General features: G+C 43.9%; 1 protein-coding gene across 3 annotated transcripts in view; it reads right to left on the bottom strand.

Moving 5' to 3' along the window:
• The window catches only part of ralgps2 (Ral GEF with PH domain and SH3 binding motif 2), a 106461-nt gene extending 82117 nt beyond the window's left edge, over positions 1 to 24344 (bottom strand). For all 3 annotated transcript variants that reach the window (XR_013790461.1, XM_079506478.1, XM_079506479.1), the window contains exon 1: positions 24191 to 24344. The gene's annotated coding sequence lies outside the window, so the exon portion shown is untranslated. The remainder of the gene's footprint in view (positions 1 to 24190) is intronic.
• Between the last annotated feature and the right edge of the window lie 1875 nt (positions 24345 to 26219).

Below are 26219 nucleotides of genomic sequence, written 5' to 3'. Positions count from 1 at the left end.
TGATATCACATAAAGAACACGTAGGCATATGAATGCAAGTTATGATTTTGTGCAACATGTTTAACATTTTGGATGACCTCCAGACAGACGAGACCCCTGTGATCTCTGGAACACCCCCATGGGAAGACCGGACCACAGGTTGGAAACCACTTGCCTAAATGACCAATTACAAAAAGAAAAGAAAAAAGGAATAGGATAGATTAATTGATTATGAAAATAAGATAAACAGATCCCAGACAAAGTCTAGTTTCCATGCAAAGGTCAAAATCTCTGAGAGTGTACGAGGATAATGGATCGGTCATGTGAGAAGTTTTACCGTCACATGTAGTGTTGTGTGAGTAAATGAACACTGAATCACCAACTTTAACACTAATCTCTCAGCACAACACAGTGCAGTGTTGTGTGAATTGTGCTAGAACTCCCATATTCCCTGCAGCCCAGCAATACCAGACAGTGTGTGACTGACTAGAGATCATCCAATATGGATTTTTCGAGGCCAATACAGATTCAGATATATTGGAGAACAGGAATGCCAACAGGCCCATATATATATATATATATATATATATATATATATATATATATATATATATATATATATATATATATATATATATATATATTCCAATTTGTTTTTCTTTTTTCTCATAAAGCTTCGGAACTCAAATTAATGTAGTGAATTCTGGACTTTAAACGGCAACTGATTCCACTGCATGTCTTTAAATCTAGGCTGACATGTTTATCGTTTCCCTGATATTTTACATTTCAAGCACTTGTCTCTTACTAAGCTTAGTGCTCGTTACGCATTCAAAATGTGAAAGGAAAACAATGTAATTAGCCTATTTTCTTTAAACAAACAAAACATTTGGAGTTTGAGGTTGTCAAATAATTTGACAACCTCCATCTCAGACATCTTTTAACATAATTTTCCTCTTTTTTCCTCATCCCCCATTCCCCTTCCACTCAGATCATGCTGTGCCTGAGAGTGCACCCGTTCTTCTCCTTCTCCCTCACAAGGTTCACAAAATGGATCCCTGGCCAATTTACAGTGTTATCTGAAAAAACTAAAGCAGAAAAAAAAATGGGGAAGAAAAGAAGAAGAAAGAGCAAAGGCAGACATGGGACAGTGCTTTCAAAAAGAAGAAGAAAGAGAATTTCTCTGTGTGTAATGTGGACATGCATGCATTCATTGTGTGTTCCCCAGCAACTTTCTTTAAATACTTGAAACCCCGGCATCCATATTCTGGTGGATCTACAAGCTCGCAACATCTGGCAGCTTGGAAATTGCCTATTTTTGATGAAGAGGTTTGGTGTAGATGGGGGGAAAAAGCAGACCAAGTTGAGACGAGCTAATTCGGTCCAGTTTACTAAGTCTAGAGAGGGTTAATGCCTCATGCATTTGTAAAACATGCCGCAGATGCACCAGAGTCAAGCAGTCAAAGTGGGTCAGTGTGCTGAGCAGAGTGGGGAGGAGGGATATGACACCCATTAAGCTAGGCTCGCTTTATCTTTTCTAAAGCACACACGCATAAAATCACAGCCTAATTATACACTGCACATGTACGTGCACACACACACACACACACACACACACGGCCACACGCACATACCCTCTCCACTGTCAGCGCTGCCTGCAAGGCCTACCGGGTCAATGCTGTATTATTTTATAATAAAATGTATTTGCATTATATTGCCTAAATATCAGATTAGGAGCCAACCATTGTCACCTGAATGTTAGGAGATAGTGTGCCACTGGGCTATAAACTCATAATAAACTAGAGATGTACCCATACCATTTTAATTTACTTCACGACCCCGTCCTGATAACTTGCGTATTGGTACAAGTTATAATAATAATAATGTAACTAGTACAGTAAGAGTATACTATAAAACAGTACTGCAACATCAACTGAAGCATTCAAAAGACAAAATAGATTACTGTAAATGTAATATGTATCATGTGATAAAAATACGTTACCGATACCAGCTGTTTAGTTAGGCAGTATCTGCATTTTTCCGATTCTGGTTTTGGTATGGAAACAAGTCAACTCTATAATAAACCATAATTCACCATTTCAATATATGTCCTGATATATTAACACTTAACTAAGGAGGGCCATAATTAATGCTCTGTGGCATGGCAAAAATAACAGATTTTCAAGCCACAACGCAGCATAGCAACGTCAGCGTGAACATCAGTTTTTTTGACGCGCGACGCGCCACAGAGCATAAATTAAGTATGCGTTCATTCACTCCTAGTCGGCATTAAACACTGTACACTGTTCTGTAAGGTACATAGTGTAGGTGTACAGTGATCTCCAGCTATGCTCCTACTACCAACCTTGGCTAGCCTAGGAATGGATACATCATTTGCAAAGCTCACTACATCTGGTCAGCGATGTGTGCCACAGATGGGAACCAAGTTGAGACATAATCCTGACTCTGGCCTCCAGGGGAGGACACTATTGATCCGGAGTAAAAGAGGGGCCGGGCCGATCACACACACTCTCTAATGATGACCTGTACGTCGTACACAGAGTCGACACACGGTCACAGCATGTGGTTGCACGGCTGTCACTGACAGCAGGTCGATACTCGCGGCTGTCACCCAGCAGGTCGAACAGTACACACAAACAAGCTGTGTGTGTGTGTGTGTGTGTGTGTGTGTGTGTGTGTGTGTGTGTGTGTGTGTCAGAGGCTGACCCAACAGCATGACTGACACAACAGCCTCTTCACACCATCACTTAACATGCCGCCGATGTTCAGACGTGCTTATGGAGGTCAGAGACTGGAAACAGCCCTTCCATGGGTATGGTGGAACAATACTGTACATGTGGGGGCGGAGGACTAGTTAGGTCTCATTTACACTTGCAGTGGCAGCCAAATCTAGCCTGAATCGCATCTGTCACTTCAAGATAGAAATTCGATTTGCTTAAATAAGTCTAAATGCAGACAGGTCACATGGAGGAATCCGAATTTTTCAAATGTGACTTGAGTCACATTCAGGGGTGGTTTCAAATCTGATTGCGATATTGTCAGGGTATTGTCAGGGAGGTGTCTCTGTATTGTTACAACAGTCAGTCATATTTGATACAGTCCGTTTCTAGCGAAAATGTTAATAATTCGGCGGCAGTAACATTAGTGTTTTCTCGCCGTCAGTTGATTCTTTATATCCACTAGTCCTTACCCGTTGTGAGATATTGTCCCCCAGAAATATTAATTACCATTCATTTTAACTTGTATAATATTGTTGCGTGTGGCCATGACATCACTCGAGCACACACACTCAAGTCATTCAATCATTGTCTGTGCCTAATCTTTGTCTCTCCTCCCCACTCAGACTGACACACCCTGGCTGGCACACCTGCAGCAGATTCTCCAATTATCCTCTGCTGCAGCCCTCTGCTATAAAAGCCATGCCAGCTCAGTGTCAAGGCAGACACAGACCCAGCAACAGCTCAGTCCCAATCCACGTCAATACTTTTCAGTTAAACTTAATTTGGTTTAGTTTGGCCTGGGGATGGCCGGCAGTTATAGTTTTCGTTGGTATTAGTTAGTTGGTTTAAGTTAGGGGAGGGGGGAACGGCTTCGATGTCCCTATAGGGGGTGGCCTGGGCCCCCCTCATTCTCCTGTTTTGGCCGGCATCTCCAGGTCTCCTTTGTTCTCCTGATTTGGTAAAGTACCTGACAGTAATATGTATTTTGTTTGATATTTTGTTTGTTGGTTTAATGCTTCTGTGGGGAAGTGGTTAATAAAAACTTGTCCACTTTGTGATGTCTGTCCTTATGTTGGGGTCTCCAGTTTGAGCCACTTGTTATCATACATACTTTGTTTAAAGACCGCAACAAATATATTTTTGTGTTTTTGGGAAATGTTTTCATGACAAGGACCGTAACATTTACACTTATTAGACCACAGACCCCCATTAGAAAAGTATGAAAGACCCCAGTTTGACATGCAGCACAGAAAGTATGGGCAGTCGCACAGGTATTCAGGATAATTTGTTTGGAACAGTTTTTATTTGACGAGATATGAAAAAGCTATTGGAATTCAGAAGGGGGGATGTGATTGGAATGCAAACCGGGTAGGATGTGAAATTACGTCAGACTTTGGCACTCCTGTCACTTTGGGGGATGCCTCCGTAGAAACACTAAACTTCTCGAAATGCACAGAAACAAGGCGGTTTATGAGGATACATCATTTGCAAAGCTCATTACATCTGGTCAGCGATGTGTGCCACAGATGGGAACCAAGATGAGACATAATCCTGACTCTGGCCTCCAGGGGAGGACACTATTGATCCGGAGTAAAAGAGGGGCCGGGCCGATCAGAAGGGGAATTCAGAAGGGGGGAGAGGGGTTAAATGCAAACCGGGTAGGATGTGAAGTTACGTCAGACTTTGGTGCTCCTTTCACTTTGGGTGATGCCTCCGTACAAACTAAACTTCTCAAAGTGCACAGAAACAAGGCCGTTTATGAGGCCTTGTTTCTCTCTCTCTCAATGGTAGAGAATGGCTACACACGGTCCTATCTGCAATGTCAGATTGTTGTTGGTTACCACGGTAACCAAAGCAGATATGTCGACGCAGGGCGGCTTTGGGTTGAGTTGTTAAAATCAGTCTGAACGCACAGATCGGATCTGGTCACTTGCAAACGGTAGTGTGACTGGTCGGGCCAAAAGAAAAAAAAATCTGATTTGAATCGTATTTGACTGCAGTCTAAATCGGGCCCTAGTTGTATGTAGTGCATGGTCATGGTGAGCAGCAAAAGAAGAGGTTTTCTCTCCAAGGCCTCATACTCTCATACTTGGATGTTGTTTGTTTTCCTGAATTATTTTTTACATTCGCACAAATCCCCATCTATGTTTGCCCACACATAACAGGACAAGAGAGTCTGTTATTCCGTGTTTGATAAAGTATTAAGACTTTGAGGAATCCAGTGGTTTGACAAGGTGGCTCACAAGTCACAAGTAACGCCACACACTTGTGCCCTTGTTGCTTAGTGACAGCAGTTCCTTCCAAACCAAATGGACCATCTGTTGATTCCATTTGTACACAAGTTAAATGAACACTGGGCATTTTACTGTGTATATGCACTATTAAACCCAGAGCAATTTTGTAGATACAAATTGATAGAAAACAACACACTACGGCACACACACACAACACTTCAGTGCCCACTGAAGGGACAGCCGTATTCTGCCCATCTGACCAATCAAGCAACTGGTTCATGAATATTTAAAATGCTGAGGTGTAATTGGCAGCGTGAGAGGTCCTGCCGGTGAGCAGAGATCCCGGGGTGTTGTGCTTCTCTAAAGTAGACTCTCTAGACGTACAGAACAGATTGTGGGGCCTGGAGACAATTGATCGGGAGAGCGAACATTGATTGAAACCTGATAATTCATTCCGACTGGGTATTCATTCCCTAGCTCGTTTAAGTCTGTGGGGCAGAGGAGCATCAGTGTGTGAAGCCTAAGTATCAGGTAACAGCATTTCAGCCTCCATCTGTGCTGCAGAAGCATCTCCCTCTCACGGCCATGCTACGTTTTGATTAAATGAGAATCCCTTTCCATTCTCCAATAAACTGATTGGTTGACACCAAGGACTTGCAGGATAATAATGGATTCAGATGCAGCCAAATTCAGATAAAGATTCTCCTCATCCATCCGTCTGTCTGTCTGTCTGTCTGTCCACCTACTTTTCCACAATATTATAAATGTGTCATATTGAGCCAAAATAATCGTGCAGCCCTAGAAAACAGTCTGTGCAAATGTATACAGTTTATAAAACATGTTTTTTTTAGTTATGGCAGGGACACTATATGGTTGATCGCCACATGGGATCACACTCACACACTGCGATATTTCAGAGAGAGGCTTATAAACCGAAGACAAAAACAAGATTGTTATTTTCCCTCTGTTGCACTCAATAACTTCAGTCCAGGTAAGTGGCTCAATCAATTTGTGCACTAACCACACAATCACAGCGTTCTGTGTTCAAACCCAACACCAGCCCTGTATCGTGTGTCGCCATACAGAAAAATCACCCCCCCCCCAATATAAAATCAGAAATGTGTTAGAAACGAGCAGGAGACTTGATCTTCTGTATTCTATTCAAAACAGGCTATTTAGCAGTGTTTTAGTTTTTAATTGTGCATGTTCTGTCAAATACACCCGAAAGTTTATTAATTTCAACACTGCGCCATCAGCAGCGTCTGTCTGTCTGTCTGTGTGTGTGTGTGAGAGAGAAGGGGGGGGGGGGGGGTCGCAAGTACTCTGCTCAGGTGTCAGGACACTCAGTGTATGATGATCATGATCGAAACAAGCACACGCCTGCCTAGTGTCTACAAGCTTACATGCACTGACAAATCCTGGTTTACAAAACACTGTGGACTGTTGGTGAAATTCCACTTGTTCTAATCAGTGTCTCGGCAGCAGCTCTGACCTTGAGTGTGAATTTGCTTTTTTTAGACACTCTCTCCCCCTCACACACACACACACACACTATCTCTCCATCCCTTGCTACTCTGGGGTTGATAATTAGAGCTCAGGCTGTGCATACAGTCTGTTCAGCCCTGTGCTCAGTCCCCTCCTTTTCTCCCTCACCTACCTCCTCTTACTGCCATCGTTCCCCCTCCCTCCATCCTGTCCTCTCCTGGCACAATCCCCAGCGATACAGCCGCACTCAACATGTACAAACCCTCTAAGACCTAGATAGCAGCGCATCTAGCCAACACCTCCCAATATATAGTAGGCCCATCTAGGCGCCTAGCACAAGAACCAACACCTCCCAATATATAGTAGGCCCATCTAGGCGCCTAGCACAAGAACCGGCACTTACAACTTAACCACTTGCAACCCACTCTGTCCCCATTTGGGGTTAGGGTTCACACAGTGAGCACGTGTTTGAGTTTGTAGAGGAGTTATTTTCACTATTAAAATGTATATATTTTATTTTTATAATAGGGCAAAAGTAGTTTAACGACTCCACACAATCCAAACAACCTGATCTGGGCACAATGTGCTTGGATAGAATGTGAAGAGAAGAGAGTCCGCACACAGGTTTGCTCCAATGGTGTTCTTTTATTGAAACACCATAATAATATACACAACGTTTCGACCGCAGGCGGCCTTCATCAGGTGAATGGATTAACTTGGATAGAATGTACCAGAGAGAAGAGGCTGTGCCAAGCTGGTGAGTGGTGGCATGTGGCATGGTCCTAGAGCAGCAGGCTATCACGTGCAGACATTGCATGGGGCCTGCAGTCTGGGTTTGTATGTGGTGTGTGTGCGTGCACGCGCATGTGTCTATGTCCATGTCAGTGTGTTTAGTGGCCCCAGTTTGATTTGTGGCCCACGGGGGGAGGTGGGCAGGCAGCCCAGAGCGTGCGTCCAACTCTCTCCTGCTGAAAGCCGAAGGACCGCTGGTGACAGACGAGTACGAAATAAGGCAAGAAGGAAGGAAGGAAAGAGCAGGGTGGGGGGGATGAAGGAAGGAGGGGGGGGGATGACGGGGCAGAGGAAGTGCGGGGTGTTTGGCAGCAGTGGCGTAGTGTGTGTCTGTGGCCATTCCCTCATACGGAAATGGCAGGGTAACAAAGGGCCAGGAACAGAGCGGTCAGCTGTAGCGGTCGTGTTCAGAGGAAGCAGATACGATCTATATCTTCCTCTATGAGTCTCAAGAGAGGACAGACGGGCCTCAGACTGATGGCTGTTCAAATCAAACTCAGCGACGCCGACTGAAGCTACCGCAAGGTGACACTGTAAAGGCAGCCAATGGAAAAATCCATCGGTTTGTGTGTGTCTGTCTGATTAGTGATTATGTATAAATTCACGTGAGCAAAAGCACTACCATCTGACTGTGAGTATGACCCATTGACAAAAGAAAATTGCAAACAACAAGATTAAAATTAAGTGACACTTCTATTCAGTTCAACTGGATCACTGCAGGATTCGCATTCAATACTCAATATGGCGATCATATTCTCACTTGGTGTTGGGCCAACCCCTCCACCAGAGGCCTAATGTCCCAGGCCAAGACCATCTCTGTCTGAGTAGTACTCTACACATGGCTGCCAGAAAAATAAAAGAAGAAATATTGGATAGATTACAAGTGCCATCTATGGCCATTGGCCTGGTAGTAGGTTTTGGATGGAGCCCGCATACCACAGGTACAAGAAAGACGTTCTTTATTGAAAATTCTGACAACGTTTCGATCTATTTGATCTTCATCAGGTCATGACAGGATGACCTGATGAAGATCGAAACGTTGTCAAATGGTAAATGGTAAATGGTGCATTTATATAGCGCCTTTATCCAAGGCGCTTTACATAGATTCACCCATTCACACACACACATTCATACACCGATTGCAGCGGAAGCCATGCAAGGTACCAACCAGCACATCGGGAGCAATTTAGGGTTCAGTGTCTTGCCCAAGGACACTTCGACATGGAGACAGGAGGAGCCGGGATTCGAACCGCTGACCCATGGATCTTTGGACGACCTGCTCTACCCTCCTGAGCCACAGCCACCCTAAAGAATTTTCAATAAATAACGTCTTTCTTGTACCCGTGGTGTGCGGGCTCCATCCAAGTTTCTTTAGCCCAGCACCCAGCCTGTCGATGTGCGTATTCTACGTCCGCTCTGGTAGTAGGTTTTGCCACCACACAGACCCACACCCCCACACACACAGACACACAGACACCCAGATCTTTCAGTCTGGAGACAAAAATCTAATATCACAATTTAGGGAACTGTGATTTGAGCTTCACTTCTGTTTACTACCACAACATTAAGATACTGTCAAGATAAATTCATATTTAAAGGGCCATACCATTGTTATTTCATGTTTAACCCACTGACAACAAGTAGTCATGAATTTTGAATATTTTGAATATATTGTTCAGCCCTACAGAGAACCTAAGACTAAACAAGGAAGGAGAAAAGCACCAAGCTTCCATAATGAGGCTAAAGTCTGCCAACCAATCAGATTTATTACACGCCGAAACAATAAAAGACAAATAGACAGGAAACAACTTGTATACAGGAACCACGTCAAGGTTTAGGCCGTTATTCTGTTCTACGCACAATGAACTCGCACACTTGGAAAATCTCCAAAGAAAATAAATTCATATTCATACAGCCTCCCTCCTCCAGAGTCCAGACCCCACGCAGCACTGAGCATTTGACCGTTCCATTCCAGAGCAAAAGACAGAGAGTATAAATGGAAGCAGAGGAACAGTGTTATGGAATGCACTTTGAGCTAATTCACCGGCGCGATCCCTGCATGACGGCACTCATGTGGTTAAGTGCCGTCATGTTATCTGATGTTTGGGTCACAGCAGATTAGTTTCATATTGACTGAGCAACAAAACAAGCTTCTACAAACGCCGCCTCATGAGCTCGAGTCATATGGAGTCAGTCAGGGGGGGGTCAAAGTTCGCTCCACTGAACCCTGAGCCAAAGCAGAAGAGGCATGGGATTAAGTTGTCCTGATACACAGAGACCAAAACAGAGTTGTGTTTTTGTGTCATTTTTTGTGAGTAATCCAAAAGATCCTAAATTAATATTGGAATATTGTTCTAGTGGTGTCTGACACCTTTAGCCAGTATATCTTGGGTATACGTAGTCAGGCCATCCTTCTGGTGTTAAACTAATTTGATGCAAATCCTATCTCTAAAGTTGAAAGCAAGTTTACGTTTTTCGGTTTCACAGAACAGCATATTTAGCATTTTTGCTTAAACTGAATCAAGGATATATACAAATGCATAATAAGCTTTATTGTTCTTGCTTGTTAAAACACTTTGACTACTACTCACGAGTTGCTCGAATTAATTCATTGTAGAACCCTGCGATTCGCGAGTTGCCTGAATTATGTTTTTATTGTTTAATCCACGTTTTTAAATCAGTTTTTTTTAAAGTGGGCAATCCACCGGACAGAATGGGATACGAGACGCGTTTTGATGACATCATCGCAAAAAGGTCTGTCGCTCCGGCGTGCAAAGGGTTATGGGAAATTGAGTCCCTATTGTTTACAATGGGAAAGCTGCCTAGCAGCGCGCAGCTGCCCCGTCCGGTCTGTTGTTGTGATCGGCACTTGGGAATATTTTTCAACACTACAACAAGCGATTACACCGTTTTAAAGTGGATTTTCATGACAAGCAACTCAGTGGTCGGTGCACTGGCTGTTCAAGGTAACTTTAAACATAGGCAGTCTAGCCTGAAAGACGGACGTAAATTGTCGGCATTCAACCTGTCAAACAGGAAGGTAGGAGCGCACACCAGTAGTGGGGAGGTGCTGACCGCAGGATATAACTATGACTGAGAAAGGAGAGAGGCCGCACAGCTCGTAGTCACGATGCCATCAAAATCTTAATTTTTCCAACGTTTCGGCAACAAGTTGCCTTCTTCAGGGAATCAAACCTGTAAAAAGGACAGCATCACAATAAAGTGTTTGCGTTCCTAATCCTACAGTATGGAGAGTAAACAATAAAACAATTTAAAAAAACACTTCTGGCCTGGGCCGGCCTAGCGGTCCAGGCACATAATCCAGCCCGACAGCGTGTCGCAGGTTCGATGACCTTTGCTGCGTCCCCCCCCCCCCCCCCATCTCTCTCCCCCTTTCCTGTCTAACTATTGTAAAATCTATCAATAAAGGAAAAAAAGCCCCAGTCATCAGGTCAATGACCAGCCACACAGCATTAGGTTGAATTGATTACTTTGTTGTGCAATGTGCATGCTGAAAATGCATTTAAATGCAGAGGCTCTTAATCAGAGCGACTTATAAACACGGTAAATAATCACATAATTAGAATGCATAGAGGACAGAGTAGTGCCTCAAGAAAATATGCATACCAGGTAAACAATGAACCTTGCATCTGTCTAAACAACATGTTATCTAAATAACAGTCAATATTTTCGGTGCATGACACCAATGTGCAACAAAGTATATAATTCAGGCTATAGACCACCACTACATTATCTCTACCACTATCAATAGGTTTCTTTCACTTTGAATTGTTATCGTAAAAGTTAAACAGACACACATACTGTACATCGGGGGTGGGTGGGGTTATGATGCAAGAGCAACATGGCCACTATGTGACCAATAGACTATACATTACACAGCCAGACAATACTCTGCTTCCGCCCTCTCTGCAACCAACACACTTCATATGAACTCACCAGCTGTGCGGAGCTGAAGCCGTTACACCAGGCCTACACATGGGAGTCTTGTTCACTGCTTTGATCCTGCCAAGGTCAAACTAGCAGGCCAACCTGTCCCCCAGTGTGATGCTTTATGGGGTAGGTAAGAGATGAGGGGGGGTGGGGTGGGGTGGGGCAGTGGTCCCAATAAACACCAGCTGTGTGTGAGTGCGTGCGTGACTACGTGTGTCCGACAACATATTGTGTATGTTTATGGCTCTTTGGCATGGAAACCTTCGATGGTTCATCCATCAGATTAGAGTCGTGCACTCTACAGTACGTCTGCTCTTACCTCAGCCATGAGCTCATCCTCCCCTCCAACGTGTTATCCTCTCCTCCCTGCTTTCTGGGGTTAGAGGCTTTCTCTCCACAAATACTGGAGCCAAGAAAACAGTGAAGCAATCACAGAGACGTGGTTCTGCCTGTGTGTCTAAACCAAACACTCTGGGCTTCGCTTATGATCATGGGACTCATTTATATTCACTGCGTGCGAACATGTGAGCCGTTTCTATAATGCAAACAAGTGATGTCACTGCCATAGCAATATATTTCAGTAATAACCAAACTATGCTTTCAAGCAGCAGTGGGTAAACTTTTTGGGAGAGATCTACATAAGTTTATGCCAGGTTCAAACTGCAACATTTTATCCCGTTGTGACAAATCCCTCGATCTGATACAAAATCAGGCGCAACTTGAGGTTTTTTACCCCAGGGGTTAACACCCCGAACACCCATTTGTGTAACTTTGTTTGAATATGTATATGTGTTAATGGTACGAGATACCAGGGTTGTGGCTCTTTCAGAGCGGGAACTCTGGGGGTGGGAGGGGTAAAATACTCATTTTTGCATGTTATTTTATTTGACTCATACGTGACTTGAAAATATGAATAAAGAACCTTTGATCAAAAAGAGATGGCTCGGGGAGCGTCCACAGATATTTGGCATGTTTGATGTCTGAAGCTGTCTGTGACTGGAAATCGTGCAGTTACAGAATGAACTGGGTTGCGACCAGCAGAGAGTGGGGAGTGCTACTGCCTGCCAATGAGAGCACAGTAAAGTGCTTGTTTGATTATGTAAACGAGGCATATTTTTTGTCTATACAGACATCCATATAGATATAGAGGTGTCCAAAAATAAATACAGATAGCAATGTTGATATTGCAGTGTTAAATAAAAAATGATAGTGTAGAGAAATGGTTGGAATCAGCACGGTGAGCACGCTTAGCACAAAAAATCTCCGTTCATAACAATTGCCTGAAAACACATCACATTTTGCAGGCGTCCATAAAACCATACGTTGAGAGTCACACACAGAGAATGTTTCCCTTCACTGTTGCTAGGGGTTGATTTACTTCAATGTGTGTTCTGTGCAGTTGCCCCCAAGCATTGTAACATACCATGTGTTTGTTTGGTAGAGGTTGATGACAAGATCCTTCACTTCGCTCTCCGTACTGTTTGATGTGTAGTCTAGACCACTGTTTCCCAAAACACTGGGTCGGGCCCAAGCCCTAGTGGTAAGAGGTGGGACTGCAGGCGGACCCGTGGAGTTATGACTAGGAAACCCCGTGCAGCTGGGCTTTAACATTGAGCGCCCGTTTGCACTTCCGCATTTTGGACATGAATAGCGGGGGGCAGGGCTATCGCGTCGGTTCAGACTCTATCCTTTTAATACTCTATGGTCGGGACCCAATTTGTGGGTCACGGACACATTGTTATGGGTCCCCTTATTTTTTGTTTCCTAAATTTGGTTTTTAATTATCATTACAAAACATTTTCAAAAAGCATTCCCAAAAAAGGTACATTTTTCATTTAAACCAAAATTCAATTATTAATTTTTACTTCATGAAAGAAATAAAATAAAAATCTAAGAAATTCCATAAATTAGAAAAAAAAGGCAGCGTGAAGTGAGGCGTTGTGAGCTTGTAGATGTGCTATTTTCACTAGTTTGGGTCCCGACTCCTGGGCAAACATCTAATCTCTCTTTTGGGGTCACAAGCTAAAACGTTTGGGAACCACTTGTCTAGATCCAGGAAGATGGTGATGATGGCCTTAAAGACTTGTCCAACACTTCCAAACATAGTCCAAATACATTAGCAGTTTTCTGGAGACTGATAAGAACATGGGTGTATGATGTGGCATCATTTTCAAAAGTCTCCATCTCTCAAGTCTAAAACACAATGCCTTCAATACAATACAGAGCCAGAGCCAGAAATGATAAGATCATATTGAGAAAGAGTACAGACCCATAGACACCCTTGGGAAATGTGTTCCGGTAAATGTCTTTTAGAAACATTCAGTTTCGGTAACCTTGGACAGACTGTACGGTTTTGTTAAGAACTCTCCCTTTGAACCTGTTCAACTGAGCAAGACTGAGATAACAGGACTCCAGCAGAGCTTCACACACACATGCACTCCAAACATGGTGCTGCCCTGTCTTTACCGCTTCAACGCCAAGGGGACACAATAACTAGGTAAAACAATGGACAAAAATGCAGGAGGAATTAAGAAACCTAGGAGGGATGAGAGACAAAAAGTGGACAGATTTCAATTTTGTGTGCGAGTGTGTGCTATATCAATTATCAACTGTGAATGGCAACTATGTGTACACACACTGTCACCTCAGGATAGGTCAGAGAGCAACACACACGGTCAGAGAGCAACACACACGCGCGCACACACACAGTCTGCTCCGAGTTTACTTGGTCATAGTTTGAGGAAGAACAACACAACGTAACACCAACACCCATACATAGATGAGGAAAAGAAATGCTGGAAGAGAGAAAGCAGAACCTGTTGTGAAATGAGTCAACAAAAAAAACTGGAACCGACTAATTTCATGGGAGATCGAGAGAGAGAGAGAACACAACAGATTCATACTTCATCGCATGCCGGTGTCACATGCCACAAATAGCAGACCTTACAACCGTACCACACAACGCATCTGTGCTGCATTGTGAGCTTGTAGGTCGGCTATTTCCGACGCACGACAGTCGCGCGACGAAGCATACTGTAAATCAGGCTTGAGAAAGAAGCTGCTTTTCTTAGCATCGCGGCTAGCTACTTTCTTCCCAGCCGATAGCAGTGGTGCCGACAGATTGATTCTTTCATCTGTGTCACACAGAGCTGCACAATGTTGCATTGTGCAGCTCTGTCAATGTAGGTGCGTGTGAGTGGCTGCGCGCGTGTGTGTGTGCGAGAGAAATAGAGAAACCAAGCCATTTACATTTAATGGAATAGGAGCAACAGCTGAGGCTGAACAAACAGCTGCATCTCTTCAACGCCTCCTCTCCCTCTCCCAACCCTCACTTGTTCCTTCTCTCCCCAAATGAGCCCCACACACACCCTTCTCTGATCCTCGTCTCCCACAGTGCAGCGTGGCCAGGGGCTATACTGTGGTGCGCGCACGCACGCACGCACGCACGCACGCACGCACGCACGCACGCACGCACGCACGCACGCACGCACGCACGCACGCACGCGCACACAATATCCGCCCTGGTTAAACAGACTTGAATCTCTGTTCTCCTTCTCTCAAGGCAAGCACAGACAGGATGCGTGAGCTACCAAACATTCATCTCTATTGACTAAAAATAGGCAAGACATTGTTTCCAGCAGTGCTGATGTCCCCAGTGCCGCTCTCTCACCCTGAACAGACCCCTCACTATGGTGCAAAGAAGTGCAGAAACAGACATCACATATACCTGATTACCAAGACTGTAAAGAAGACACCCAGTAACAGTTGTGCATAAATACAAGTGCGTTCAATATGTGTTTAGACGTGTTATTGTGTGAGGAATCAGTGCAGCCCTATGGGTGAGTGCATGGTGAAGGAGTCGGAGTGTACTGCAAAAAAACAGGAAGACAGACAGTGTCATCAGGATGCCACCACACATACAGCCTTTGAGGCTTTTGCCTTTTATTTTATATTTTTTATGGAGGGATAGACAGTATAGGCCAGGGTTCCTCAATAGGCGGCGTGCGGGCCATTTGCGGCCCGCGGAGCGCCCCCTTGTGGCCCATGGAAGAATTAAAAAAAATAAAAATAAAAATTGTTTCTTTTTCGGGTGGTGTCCCAGATATAAATGGCATTAAATGGGAGTCAGTAGCCTATGCATGTCAAACTGGGCACCCCCTCAAGGACCACTGGTGGTCCCCGGGCCACTGGTTGAGAACAACTTTTAATTAATTAATGAAAAAATAAAAAACCCAATTTTTCGCGCGTGCGGACTCGGCCCCCAGCCTGGTTCCCTAGTCAAAATATGGCCCTTGAGGAAAATTAATTGGGGAACCCTGGTATAGGCTGACAGGAAATAGGGAGAGAGATGGGGGGGACCGTGACATGCAGTAAAGGCCGGACCGCTGAGCCATGGCCCAGACCGTGTAAAAGATATGAATGTGTGTCTCTGCCCATGTAGTGTGAACATGGACAACCATAACAGGAAACAACAGCATCTTGGTTACACTGATCTACTGTAAGAGCTGAACGGATTGTTTACAGTAGTGCTTGGCTGCCACTGCCAGCTCTTGTTGGTGGTTCACTATATGTTGTGCATGCCCCACTAGTTATGAGTTAGTTTAACAAAACTGAGCAAACCTAATGCATTTTACAGTGAATGATAATCCGTTGCTGCTGTTGTGCTTGTATTGTGGATGCTGTTCTGTGACTTTGTAATATTCCTGTATATAAAAGACCATTGACTGTGGTTGTGGTTGAAATTTCAAAAAGATCCAATAAATCGTCACTCGTCGTCATTAAAATCAGCAGCTGGCTACGGTTTTCTGGTCTATAACCTGACAGATTGCAGACATCTCTGTCCAAGGACCTGGAGGCATCATTCAAATAAGGAAGAGATGGAGCTAAAGTAGGGTATTAATAAAGGTGCAGAACTGCCGCACTTTGTTCTCCGGGCCAAAAACAGCCCACAAAGTTACTGTGATCCGAGCCTATCTGACGTCAAAGACAGAGCCAGTGAGAAAGAAAACAGATGAGAGAAAGCAAGAGGGCAAGAGATAGAACATGTGATCTATTGTCTTTGTCAAGAGTTCAGAAGCAAGTTCACGAGTTTCCATGACATATAAGTGGGGCTCAACTCTCACAGCTGAGCTGCTGTGCCAAGACGCAGAGCATGGATAGTATTAGATAGGACCCGGTATCTCCACCCTAAGGTTCTCCTCCAGAGCTCATATAGGCCGCTGTGCAACTCAGGGATGGGATCGAGGCAACATGGAGGGAGGGGGGAAGGGTGCGGTTATGCTGCATTGTTCTGTTCGTGCACTCTCACAGGCAGCAGGTGGGATTAGGCACTTGTGTGTGTCAGTCTGCACGTAGGTGTACATGCAGGCTAAATCCACACTAATGTTTGCATTTTTTTAATGCATTAATTTAAACTATCACATTTTACAGTTGACACTTGAGTCTATTGATTTAGCTAGGGGTTGTTTTCTGGAGCCTTCCATCACTCAGGTCCCACAAAGTGCACTGCATGCATGATGCTACCTTTGCAAACAGCTTGTCTATCTGAACATTTGAAAGTGTTCTTGCCATTCCTCAGTAAACACAACTTCATTGATAAAATGATCCCACAGGCACCGCACCGGGCATGTTTCTTCCCAGCCTCATCCCAAACCTAAACCATTGCTCAATGAAGGGCTGATAATGCTGCTGGACATGGACATATGTACAGTAGGAAGCAATGCTTGCTTGAAGTTGCTTCCTACACATGTAGGCAAGAGGCGCATTAAAATGGTAATGCTACATTTTACAATTACTAGCATAGACAACAAGGTCTGCTTTTTGTTACCCATGTTGAATAACCACTGGTAGGCAAGTGAAGGTGTCGCTTTCTTCCGGAAAAGTGTCATGTGATAGGCATGTGATGAATCAGGAAGGGACATGTTGGGACTGATAAGTTAACAGACACCCAATCAGGAAACATGGGTGTCTGCTGTATCATTTTCAAATGTCATTATTCCCATTCCAGGCTAACCAAAAACTGCAGCGTTTCTAATGTCTTAAGCCCTAACCACACCAAAGGGTCACCATGCAACTCCTTGGGTCCAAACGGTTTCAAGGAGTTAACGCTAAAACTGTCTCGACCCTTTGGTGTGGTTTGGGCCATTGAATTCCATGCGTTGAATCACTAGGGTCAACGTGGGTCAACGTGCAACAAGACATATCACACCGCAGGGACAACGCTAAAACCGTCTTGACCCTTTGGTGTGGTTACTGGTTAGGGCTTCAGTTTCAGAGTTTGAAAACACCAGTGTGGATGCTAGGCATAAACATAGCAAAACGTATGCATTTTTAAAACGTAAATGTTTAGAGTGGATGTGTAGCAGAAGCAACACTCAGTTTTTCTATAAAACAAAAGAGGCACAGACTGAGACAAGTCATGGCATGCCATGAAGACTCATTACAACTGGTTGGTGCCTGGGCTCCCTGGGCTGGGTGTGACTCATGAACCCACAAGACAGACAGACAGACACACAGACACCTGAAGGAGTCTGTCACAGGGCAGGATGAACAAAAAGAATGCGCACTAGGTAAACAAAACACATGGTCAAATTAAAAGCCATTGCACAAAAAAGGAAGCACAACATTGAGCGGAACATACCGCACGGTCTGTACCTACGAACCAGTATGTTGAGACACAACTTCATTCCTTTTAACTGAATTCAAAAGTCCTTTTATATTGCATTTCCTTTGTTTAATGTTTTGCCTTGTTGCTGAAATGTGCTATACTAAGTAACACTGTTTGCTTTTATGCCACAATTTATTTATTTTTTAACCACATTGTTGTTCTACAGTCAATTTTATTTAATTTTTTACCCTCAATTATTTGAGCTGGCTCAGCTCATTTGCCTTGCTTGTTTTAATGCTGGCAAAACACAGAAAAATAAATAAAACAAAACAGCTATTACAAATACAGTTATGTTCTAGTAGGGATCAAGTGTTCAATCGCCCAGGAGATTTTCTTAGACACAGAAGGCATCAGTTGGACAGCCTGAATGCTGACTATTGAACAAGACCATCACAGCTGACATTCTGCATGCCTTAAAAAGGCCAGATCCTAAGCCACAGCCCAGCCCCTACTCTCCCCTTTGTCCCCTGAGGCTTCAAACAGACATCCTCGCATGCAAAACATGACTCCTACCTAATGTTTAGGTTTTTTTTTTTCATGCACAATGTCATGACTCATGAAAAAGGATACAAGGAGAGAAATGTAGATAATTGTGACCAGATTTGACCGAGAGCCTGCCATCGCACAACCTACAGCTTTTCACCTTTTTTTAAAAATCCAAAATGAGTTAATAGCACAGGCAGACTCTTCACATACTAGAGCATGTCTGAAATAAGTGTCAGATTTTGTTAGAGACCACAGAAGTGAACCTTTCAAGCCTGTATTCTCAACTCGCTGTTTTCTGCAAGACATTACTCTATAATAACCTGACTCCGCCAGATGGGGCAGCAGAGAGTACACTGGGTTCCCCCCTCCTGCTCCCATCTGGGAACTCTCAGGCAGACTTGATGCCCGGCCACAAAACGGCCTGGCCAATCAGCAGCAGCTTCTAGCAGGAGTCAGGTTAACTCTATAAGCCATATCTCCAAAACTGGTGGGTCAAACTGAACAACCAATGTCAATTTGAAGATGCGATTCCCACGAATATTCAATGTCAATTTGAAGCTGTGATTCCCACGAATATTCAAGAAAATCCAATGGCAGTCCCTCAGTCAAATTTGGCCACAATTGGTCCCAATAGGCTAAACTCAAGTGGAATCTAATAGCATAGGCATGAAGTAGCCAAATCAGCAAAATGCTCAGACCAACATTCCAGCACTAGCTGTCAAGCAGCTACTCAACACACAGAAAATTGGTTACATGGGTTTGACCTAAGCGCAGGCAGTGTGTCCCGGACCCCAATGCAGCAATATGCTTCAACTCTCTCCTACACATCCATGCAATATAGACAGTTACTGCAGGTCTGACCGGATATCTAGTGATATACAAAAACACTGCCAAGAATAATGCAGCTTAATTACTTAAATGATTCTTGTGGTCATTCTTCAGAAAAGCAACCTCAGTGGGGGTAGGAAAAATAAACGGCAGAGAAATCAGCCTCTCCCATCTCCACATCCTCGCTACGGTTAAGTCCAGCTCCACACAACCATGAACTGTTTACATGAGACATCAGAGGGAGGGGTGTATAGCGAGTGAGGGTGGAAGGCAGGAAGAAAAGGAGCGGATGAGGGGGGAAGAAGTAAAAAAGAAAGAGGAAAGGAGAGTGGCGACAAGGACAGACGGCGAGTGTGACGAATGTGGAGCATGCAAGCGTGTGGATATGACCCCTGAGTGATTCAGAGAGAGAACCAAACACACACAGATCCACAGTTCCACACACACACTCACATAATACATACAGGCAAGAAAAGCACCCTCACAGGACAGAATGGGATCAGATAACAAAATAAAATATGGTTTAGGAGTTTCAGGAGAACAAGACAGGCCTTAGAAACACAGAGTGGCAACAAATGACATTGACATAATTTGACACAGAGAGGTGAGACGTGAGAGCAAAGAAAGAGAGAGAGAGGGACAGAGAAAGACAGGACAAGAGTCAAATGGAGATGACAGGGGGAGAGAGAGAGAACAGTCCACTGGGCTGAACAACCCATGATGAGTGGGCCACTCCCTGTTAGTGGCTAAGTACAGGCTAAAATGTACAGCGCTCCAGGCTTTTTGCCACCAGGATCCCTTGTTGTGGTGTGTGCCGGCCTGCCGGGAGGGGATACAGCTTTAGCCTTCATCAGTTGCGTCATGTGAGACTGACTGACTGTGTACTGTGCACTCTCAGTTACAAAAGTCAAGTGTGTGTATTTGGCCAATAAATGTAAGGGCTGTGATTAGAACATTTGTATGAAGAGACCATAAGTGGTTGGGGTGTTGGAAGAGGTTGGGGGCAAAGCTGGGTGGGTAGAGTGTAACACTGAGTAGTACGTTTTAAAATGTGGAATGTTGCGAGTGTGACTTAAAGAAAATAAATAACATTGCTCAATCTTGAAGAGAGTAACGACTGCGTTTGCCTCCCAGATTCAAGAAGTGAAACCTTGGAGGAAGATGGAACAATATTATTCCGATCATTTGCTCTGTTGGGGTTCTCAACTGACTGTTAAACTCACTTTGCCACTCGATTTTTCCACTCGATTAGCCATTCACTTTATTCATGTGCATACCTGAGTCTATATCATTATCAGTCTTCCGAGGAAAACTTCAGAGAGTGCATAGAGTCAGACCCTGGTCATTACTCCCATAGTAAGAGAGAATATCTAGGCCAGTGGCTCTTCTGGTCTTATCAGTGACGCACTTAGATCTGGGACATCAAATGGATGCAGTTAAGAAGAACCACTGATCTGGGGCCTGATCTGTAGCAGTGTGGTGACTGGTGATATAGCAGTAGCAATTGTAGTAATAAGCAGCAGATCAGAGAAACAGAAACTTGAACATAAAAAATGTCTATCTTTGTCTTGCAGCATTGACAGAGATAAGGCTGTGTGGAGGCATCAGCAGATAATGTGACGACATGTGACTTTGTGCTTCCATCTGTGCTTGAATAGATGTGCCAGACAGCCATGCAGAGTTACCCTAGCAACTGAGCAACAGCGTCAGTTGGAGGAGATGGAGAAAGAGAGAAAGCTCGCCGCAGACTAAAACAGGGCTAGAATACCAAAAGCACTGAGCAACGGGCAAAAACATGGCTGCCGCTCGCTTGAAAGAAAACCAAGATTTATGCACTGGTGAATTTGAGACATGCACAAAAAAGGAAGGCTCAGCCTCTTCACAGTTCACACACACAGCCAAGCACAAACACACATGCTACATTAAAGAACATTCTCACATAACTTGTGGAGAAACAGTCGACAAGGTAACTTAATCCGAGACAGACCGCTGACGTACTAGCCCCAAGGAGTTCTTTCTCTTTCTCGTACACACATACAAGCAGGGGGCTCTGATTCTGAAAGGCGAGTTTCATTTCACACACACCGATGTAATCTCCATTCTCCAACTAATCACATTTGCAAGCCTTAGACAGAGCAGCAACACCCCGCTAGAGAGCAGATGGACCCATGTAGGCATGTACACCAAGACAGCTCCGGGATTAGACCCAGCTCTAGGTGGAGGTGGGAAGGAGAGTGAGAGTGATGCTCAGACAGAAACATGAAGAGGATTATTACACTGGGAAGTGACTGGTAATTTTTGCTCAAGTAACATCTGCAGTCTAAATAAATTCCTTAATTTGATGGTCTGTCTAGTGTCTAATCATTTCAAGCCGGAAAAAGGGTCATTGTTAAAATTGTGTTCAAGTCCTGCTTTAATTTCTATGAAGGATTAATGAACAATTATTTTAAGAAATAGTGGAAATAACAAATCTACACGCTGTGACGTGTTCCGATATTTTCACTATTGTTGTGCGCCACCATTGTACAACAAAGTATAATACAGGTGCTTAATCAGCCTAATTGATTTAGTCGATTATAAACAATCTATTAGAATTGGTTTGCCACAGCAGGGAATGAAATAGTATATCCTACTGATTAGTTCTAATCCCTGAAAGGACACTACCTGGGCAAGGGGGATCATCACACTCACTGTAACTGACTGCTATCTAAAATTGTCCGACACAAGACACATACACCTTTTCTTACAAGCTGTTATTCCAGCTACTCGTGTATGCATGCAGTTTGCAAAGCCATGCCAATTAATTCCTTGCATTTATTTTGAATTTAACCTAGATGGGGTGATGCCAAGTACAAAGACCCAAAAGGAATTCATATTCTTAACAGATCCCATTCGATATACGGAAGCCTGGGGCCTTTCATTAGCATTTTGAAGGAATTTGTTTGAACTTGCCTTTAGGGACTGTATCTATGGCACTATCTAAGCACTCTATTAGAAAATGATTTACACAATGCTATTGGAATATCTATTCCACTACTCCCAAGGAGGTTCTTCACACATTTTAAATAAGGCGACATCACAGCACTGTAAAGGCATCCCAGTTATGAGTTTGAACCTGCAGCCTGAGGGTCATATGTCAAGTGTTGAGAACAGCAGCTCCACACAACCATACCAAATGGCCTTTCGAAAGACATTCCATACAGCCTTTTAAAACTGGGTCACAGGGGCAAGCAGCAAGCAGCATCACAAAGGACAATGATGCAATGAGCCTGTTAAGACATTTGAGAAGTGGCAGGCTTTGTTTTAAACAAAATAAATAGGTAGCCAAGCCATGAAATAGACTAGTAATTACATATGTGAAGCTAACGCTGTGTGACAGATAACAGAACTGGACCACTCAAGTGTGTACATTCCAAGTACATGTCTTTCTTCTATATATTTTGCCTTTTCCACATCTACAAATTAAGGTAACAATGACGGATGCAGTCTGTCTGTCAGCTGGGAACCGAAAACACATTTGATTTGTGATAACATTTGTGAGTTGTGTCAATGTATGTCAGGAATACGTTTCTGTAACATTTTGGATATCTCCATTTGTCTGTGAGTGTGTATAATAAATACTACTAAGTTGCTCTCTAGCTTTCAGACCTACAGACTTCACTTGGTTAATACAAACTAAACTAATAAGGTAGGTTATGCCCATATTTTAACTGCAATGGTTATAATGTACGTGTCCATGATCAGTCACCAGTGATCTCAAGTGAAACTGACATAATTCACAGCACAGATTTATTAACACTATAATCAATCTAAAAAACATTATCGATTCATGATATGCAGGCCATAAAGTAGTGCACGTGAAGAACAGATACCGTACACCACTCAAAGAGGATGAAGCCATCAAACTTTAGATGCCAAGTTGCCAACCTAGTTGTGAAAGTTTTGGAATGAAACGTCTGACAATTGACCTCGGAGTAACCCCTCGTGTTCATGCTCAGCTCATCATCACATGCCTGCCTTACTAAAAGGATCCAAGAATGTAGCGTCCCGAGATGCAGGCCAACTATTTGCCAACCTAGAAATAGAATCCTCACCCAGTTGCTGACGGGTTAGTTTTACATTATTTAGGCCCAAGTGCAACGTAAACGCATGATATATTGCATAATCATGGTTACTACATGTTACAAAAAGGTGGATGCAGCGTTTCTGTTGAATGGAACCTGCACGCCACACCCGAAACAGTCCCCGGGGGGTAACAGGGGGTCGTACCCAGAGCCCCTGCGGAGCAGAGAGAGCATGGCTGTTTTGAGCTAACAACACATAGGGGGACACAGCACAATGATGAAGCGCGCAATTCTGTTTTGGCTCTTTATTTTGTTCCACGTCACCCAGGAACACCAAAATGTATCACACTTCACAATACACAATGTGACACAATAAACGGCAAGCTAGCCTTAATTGTCGTCCCTCGGTTGTGTCGTTTCCTTTTCAAGGGTTTGCACCACATTAGCATGTTGCAATGCTGACTTAGCCTACGTTAGCCATAGCGGGCGCATGATTTATATCCATAAGTACCACTATACCTTTCCTATAACTGCTGCTACTTATTTGTGTAGGGTGTGGCGATCAGTTTATATTAATGTAGTAGTTGGTGTTTATATGGATAACACAGCAGTTGATAAAAAATAATAGGCGGCCCCGATACAGTTGTTACTGTCAGTGTACATTAGTCTTATGGCACAATTAAATTACTCACAGTCACAACACAACACGTCGGCTCCTGTCGCCGGATGGATGGATGCCCAAAACAAGTAAACAACTAGCCCTGTACATCAAAACAAGCACACCCCACCATAGCCATCTTCTGGATGGATGCATTATGTTAGCTATAATAGCTAGCTTGACATTTCCAATAATCTTCTATAATCTCAGCACCCACTGACTCCACCACTAAAGATAAAACATATCACACGTCTATATCACATAATAACACAGATGGATGATGCACTCATAAACAAACACAACCTCACCTCTCAATGAAGAGTAGCAGCGGTTTCTTCTATATGGATGAAATAATAACCTCTTTCTTCCATGCAGCAGAGCACTGCAGAGATACTAGCTAATACGTTAGGCTAGCGAGCAGAGAGAGAGAGAGCGACGCTCCTCGTAACAACAGCTGTGTTCTGTTTTGAATGACGGCCTGTGTGTGTGTGTGTGTGTGTGTGTGAGACTGTGTGTGCGTGCGTGCGCGCGCGCGTTTGTGCAAGCTCCGCCCATTGGCCGTGTAGACACAGCATAGGGCAGCGTTTTTTACCCTGTTTTAAATATGAAGACACATCAAGAAATGTAACCGTTGGTATGTCGTCCGGCAGCTGAGGGGGGGGGGGGGGAGTGGGAAATTTGAATCCACTTGTTGACCGGCTGTCGGTATTGAGCAATTTTTATAGGGGTTTATATGTGGCCATAGTATACCATTAACATCCTATCAGAGCCATCTAAGAGTTACGATATTAGAGCAGCATTAGCCCAAACATTTAGACTCTCGTAAAACCTCTACGAGAGTCTAAATGTTTGGGCTAGAGCAGCATCATGTTTAATGTTTATGTTGTACTATTACTACAAAACAATCTAAAATAAAGGGATTTAAGATCATTAAAGCTAGGCTGTTGCCTGAGTCCAATGCATTTCTGCCTACTTCCGGTCCAGGACTTGTCCCAGTTGGTTGTCCCCATTCGCAATAGAAGTCTATAGGGCCCAATCCCAATCCACTCCCTTGCTGACTCAATGAGCCCTCACTGATTTAGCTGCGCGTTCATGTGAAGTCTGCGAGGGCTTGAGGGATGTCCCATTTGAAATCGGTAAGTCAGTGAGGGCTCAGCCCCGCCCCTTTATGCACCCTTTGCCAAAGTCAGCATCAATGCTGACTTTGGCAAAGAAATTACCCACAGTTCATAGCGTTACCAGGGGAAGGAGGGGTGATCCTCCGAACGTCAATCATTTAAGTATGCAAATTAGTTATGTATCGCGGTTAGAATGTCAACAAACACAATAGTGCTTTCTCACTGTTCTCAAAGGGAGACGGACTGGAATGGAAGGATAGGCTATATATTTAATAACAAGAATAATAATAAGGGAAACATGATGAGAAATGACTAATGAGCTAAAGTAAAAGAATATGGGAATGCAATTTATAATGAATATTATTATATATGAATAATAATAAAATGATCAGCTTAAATACTAAAATAGACATGATAGACATGAATAGGCCAAGCATGTACAGTAGGCCTAGGCACTGGCTGTGAATAAGGTATATATAAAGTGATGCAAAGTGTCATTAATGGCGGACTCATATCTTCAAAGTGCTGTCCCATTCCTTTCACAACAATTTGGAGCCCTTGCAGCCTCTCACCCTCAAGCACTTACAGCTGACGTCACTAAAGTCAATGAGGGTTCAGGGCTCAGGGCTTGAGGGAGGCAATTGAGATTGGGCCTATGTAGGCGAGCCACCATTGGACTGGCCCCATGAAGTGAACGCAGTTTGCATAACTGTCTATATCTAGCTCTGCATCCTAAATAAGGCAAAAATGTCAAAATTTCAGTATGCTTTAAGTAGCATGTGACGAAACTTTTGCACAAAAAACACTCCAAGGTCAGCACATTTTGGGCACGCAGGTGTTTTCACCCCTCAACTGCTTCTGACAGACATAAGGTGCTGCCACACTATGGAAAGAGCCGCGCACGTTCTCGGCTGCGCGCAGCTTAAATTCTGAGTTTTTAGACAGCTGGTGGATGGAAAAGAAGCTCCACCTCCGCGGACTTTTTGCGCGACGGCTAGATTCCCGGAAACGCTCTCCTCCGCGCAAAAAGTCCGCGGAGGTGGAGCTTCTTTTCCACCCACCAGCTGTCTAAAAACTCGGAATTTAAGCTGCGCAGAGCTTAAGAAGTGCGTGGCTGTCGACCGTTTTGCGCTTAGGTGTGGAAAGGGGTTGGAACATGCATCCAGAAAGCCCAACCCAGTAGTCACTTTGAGTGACACCACACAATGCCACGGGTGAA

Source organism: Electrona antarctica (assembly GCF_951216825.1).
Source record: "Electrona antarctica genome assembly, chromosome: 7".
Lineage (NCBI taxonomy): Eukaryota > Metazoa > Chordata > Actinopteri > Myctophiformes > Myctophidae > Electrona > Electrona antarctica.
The sequence above is the reverse complement of the archived record's forward strand: the minus strand, read 5'-3'. Positions and strand labels throughout refer to the sequence as shown.